Below are 5,254 nucleotides of genomic sequence, written 5' to 3' on the forward strand. Positions count from 1 at the left end.
ACAGTAGCATTCTAATAATACTGCCATAATGAGTCTCTCGCATGCACAATGAGGATTTATTTCTCGAATAGTCCTTTTTTGTGACTTATTTCCATTTTTAGTTTGATAGTACAGCTTATCAGTATGGTGACCAGAGCAACCTATCTTCTGTTTGTGTGACTGGGACTTGTTGACATACTCAGGACGATTTGTCGTCTCCTTTGAGTGATCCAAGGTTATATGTTTAGATCTACCCCTTCGAGGGTATGGAGTTTTTACAAGCCCCAAACGAGAAGAAATTAGAATTTTCTCCTCCTGGGATTGCTTTATCCTGATAGGAGGATACTTATGACCCCTAGTGTAAGAACTTTGATAGGTCAGGACTGACCCATGGTTCCACTGGTGATGTAGCAGATGTGGTTGCAGTAGACGGGACAGGAACAGATGTTGACGGGGTTAAAGGGGAGGTCTTGAGAGCTTTTCTTTGACCACAATAGGGGTGATCATCATGGTCGAAAGGTGCGCTGCGATAGTGGAGACTGCCACGGTTGAAAGATGTTCCGCGACAGTGGGAACTGCTGTGGTTGAAGGATGTGTCGTGATAGTGAAGGTTGATGTGGTTGAAGGATGTGTCGCAGCAGTAGAGACTGTCGTGGTTGAAGGATGGGTCCTGCTGATCCAATTTTTGTATGAGTTTGGATATGAAGATCCATACTTTGAGGTTCTTTGGTGATCCCTTAGACACCATTTTTTTCTTCCCTTCTTGCGTTTGTTGACGAAGGGCGCGAGCACGAGTGGCGTTTGCACGACGCTTTTGTATACGCTCTTTGAGGATCGAACGAGCTCTTTTGATAAGAGTCCATTCTTTTGTCGTGCGTTGAGCAGAGATGTGAGTGGTTTGTCATTGAGGCAACTAGACCACTCGATGTTTCATCGACTCTAAGTCTGCATAATAGTGAACCCCATCGGTTTATTCCAAGGCCTTAGCTAATTGACGAGCACGGCGCTGGCGTTGTCTCTGACGAGCCCTCTTCGTCGGTATCGGTGAGCTTTGATTCAATGACTCCTTAACTGGGTTAATAACAATCGGGCGAGAGTCTTCACCCGTAGCCTTCATCGGAGTTCAAGACTGAAAAACCTTTTTAGAAGAGGAAATCTTCTTGCATTTCCAAGGCGAGGAAGACTTTGAGGATGAGGAGGATAGATATTCCTCAAACTTTACTTTGTCGAACTCGTATTCGACCTCTTCATCAATTAGTATCTTGATGATCGGCTTCGACATGACGGTCTTGGCAGCGAGACCGTTGGTTCCTACTATGGTCGCCAGTTTGTTTTCGTCAGAAATCATTTTCATTATGGAATCCATTAAAACTTTGATCGCTTACAATGAATTACACAACAAAAAATAAGAAAATTACAATTCCCTAGAAAATAACACAGAAATTATTTATCAACTCCTGCTTTTGTGGGAACTTTGCTTGTACCAGAGGTGCGTTAGCCCGTGGAACACTGATTCACAAGATTCTGATTAAAGTGTGAAGGCTTTTGAATGTTCTTTTTCGTTTATCAAAATAAGAACCTTAAGCGAATATCTTATCGATGTAAGATATTCCCTCTTCCAAAGATCAAGTCTGAGCTTAGATCTCTAGGAATCACCAAAAGCTTCATAAAGTGTTTTTGAAAGATGAAGACTCTCTCTTGCTCAAAATCGCCAAAATCTCAAGCCTCTATACTCTAATTCTGCTCCCTTGTCCTTTGCCTCGTGTGTAAGGAGGTATTTATAGGGACAGGGGTCCATAACTGTTGAAATAGAATTAAAATAACTAACCAACAACACTCTCTTTGGGCACGTCAGTCGCTACTGCCATGGAATTTAGCGCGGCAGTCTCCATTATCGCGGCTGAAGAGGCAGTTTTAGCCACGTTCAGCCACGTTTGTAACCGTTCTCCCACGACTTTAAATCCACAAAATACCATTTTTCTCGGTGTGTAACCATCTCTCCATGTCAGTGCACGTTCTCCTTTTGTTATGATGCCATGTGGACCCCACGAAGGAGTCAAAATTGTCAGCAAATCACAAGAAGATGCTCCAAAGCCTGCGTGTTAGCTTCCACTGCCGCTCATATGCGTGTTAGCTTATACTGACGCGCCTATGCCCGTCAGTTTACACTGACGCGCCTATGCGTGTCAGTGTATCTTGGTGTGGGTTGTTCTTCCATATTATTTCATCTGTTCCTTTGCTTCTTTTGGCTTTGGATAATCCCCTCTGACTTAGAAAGTGACACTCATTGTCTTCTCTTTGTCTTGAGTTGTATTTAGATATTTATAATCATTTTTAGACGCCTACACTTATGCATCAACTTCAGTTCAATATTTCAACAATGGTCAGACGATAAATATAGTACCGGAAGAACTTCATCTATTTGATAGAATACTGAGTAGATTAAAGACTGAAGAAGTCAAGAATTGAAGCTATTCACAGGTCCTTCTACACGATCTCCTCAACAAAATACTGAAGAGATTGGAAATAAAGCCTATCTTATCCAAAGCATTCCAGACTCTTCTATAAAAAAATGAGTCTGAAATACTTTGGAGGCAAAACACAGACGATAAGTGTCATCATTATAGTCAAGAATGGATTTTCTGGCCCCGTGGAAGCTAACGAATGCACAAAGTGAGTCAGTGGAGTGTACAAGTCAATGGAATGACGAAATACACAATACAAGTCCGGATAAGTGAGAAAGTGTCAAACACCTCAAAGTGGCCCTTACAAAGAATTGATATTTTGACCATGATACAATCTGAATCTGGAAAATTCAAAAAATAAAAGTTGAAGGTCTCTTTGTCAGCTTTCTAAAGTATTTTGAATCACCTCATTCCGAGGTCGGATGAGTGAGTTAAGACCGCTACAGTAACTCCGGGTCTCCAATTGCTGACCCGCGCTACAGTAACTCATGGCCCACGCTACAGTACTCCTGACCAGCGCTATAGTAACTCCTAACCCGCAGCTGTGCGGGTCATCATGGTTTATACAATATTTATAGTACTAAATTATTTAATAGCATAATTAAAAAAATTAAATTAGATAAATATTTTATAGTATATAGAAAGTATAATTATTTTAATAGTATTACTTGAACTAATAATTATAATATTAAATAAGATAAATTACAGTAAACCCCCTATGAACCTTTAGTATTTTATAGTAAGTAGACCCTATGAACTTTTGAAATCATGCTAAACCCCTATTAACTTTTACAGAAAGCCCCAATACCTTTTACATAAATTGCCCCAAATCCTCAACAACTTTCAAAATACCTTTTTATGTCATTTTTGGTTCTAATTTATAGGGGTTATCTACAAAATTAAGTTATTATGGGTCTTTTTTTTTGTCAATGAAAGTTAATTTTATTCATCAACACTTGAAAGAATGTAGGTACATCATAGTATCCAGCAAGATTTTACTGGAAAACCAAACTAATTACAACTTTGTACCTCCCCAACTACTTACAAACATATTTCAGTGTATCATCATTCAAAATTTTAGTAAACACAGTGATCTTTATCACTCGGAAAAGAATAGCTGGATCACGAGCTTTTCCTTGAAAAATTCTTAAATTTCTCTCCTGCCACACTAAGTAAACTGTCACAGCAAGCACCATCCTCTTTAGCTTCTTCTTAAAACCTTTGCCCCTAAGATTGTTGTTATACCAATTCAACAAATGCAACCAGTTACAGGATCTCCAGGAAAAGTTCAACCAATCCATTGCACTATTCCAAACCTGAGCTGAATATGGGCAATCGAAGAAAAGATGCTGACATGTTTCTTTAGCTTGATGATGATCAGGACATAGAACACAATGATTTGAGCTTATAATACTCATTTTACATAACCTGTCCTGAGTTAATAATCTGGACTGAGAGACAAGCCAGAGCACAAAAGAATGTTTCAGGTAGTTTAATCCCTCCCAGACAGTATTATAACAAGGAACAGGAGGAGAAAAGTTAATCAGAGGTTTATAGACAGAGGAGATTAGAAATTTACCCCCCACTGTGGCAGCTGTTAATGGTATTTATGAGATTGTTTGCACTTCCAAATTTGTTTTCCGCCATGTCCCTGATTTTCAAAAGTTGCCTCCACATCCATGAGTCTGATGCTTTAGGTTGAATATGCCAAATGTCAGTTTGATACATATAGTTTTCATGAACCCATTTTATCCAAAGCATGTCTTTTTTCTGATGGATCATCCAAAGCAATTTTATAGCAGCTGCATGATTCCAGGAATTAGCTGAATATAAGCCCAGTCCCCCCTGTTCTTTCCCTTGACATATATTTTCCCAAGATACTAAATGAATCTTGTGATTCCATAGAAAATCTGAGCACATTCTATCAATTTTCTCCAGCACCTTGACAAGCAAGATGAAGTTGCTGGTCCAAAAGATTTGTATACCCATAATAACAGATTTGATTAGTTGTAGTCTTCCTGCATAAGAGAAGTACTTCTTTTTCTGCCAGTGAAGAAATTGCTCACAGATTTTACTTAATAGAGGAGAGCAATCAAGGTAAGATAATCTCTTTGTTATGAGTGGCAATCCCAGATAACGAATTAGTAACATCCCCTCAGGAAAATTCAGCAAGGAGCAGACTTGATTTTTCAGACCATCATCAACTCCACTAAAGTATATTGAGCATTTAGCAGGATTTGCCTCTAAACCAGACACCTTGCTGAACTCTTTGAGGCAATAGAACAGTTTCATGATTGAGTATCCATCAGCTTTAGCAAAGAGGAGAAGATCATCTGCAAAAATCAGGTGTGTAATCCCAAGGCTTTGACACTTAGGATGATATTTGAAGAGATTATCATTTCTGAGGGCATTTAACCTTCTTGATAGATATTCCATCCCAATAACAAACAAATAAGGAGAAAGAGGATCTCCTTGTCTTAGAGCCCTCTTACCTTCAAAATATCCATGTAAAGATCCATTTAAAGCAAGAGAGTATTTAGGAGTTGATATGCATTCCATAACCCAGTTAATCATGATACTGGGAAAGTTTAACCAATGCAACATGGCTCTGATGAAATCCCAGCTAATAGAGTCGAATGCCTTCCTCAGATCCACATTTAACATAGCTCTAGGAGAGGTATGTTTTCTGCCATAATTTTTCATTAGTTCATGAGCTAAAAGAATATTACTAGAGATAAGTCTCCCCTTGACAAATGCACTTTGTGCATCATTAATGAGATAGCCCATGGCACTTTGCACTCTCCCAGCTA

This window comes from Asparagus officinalis, chromosome 7 (assembly GCF_001876935.1).
Source record: "Asparagus officinalis chromosome 7, Aspof.V1, whole genome shotgun sequence".
Lineage (NCBI taxonomy): Eukaryota > Viridiplantae > Streptophyta > Magnoliopsida > Asparagales > Asparagaceae > Asparagus > Asparagus officinalis.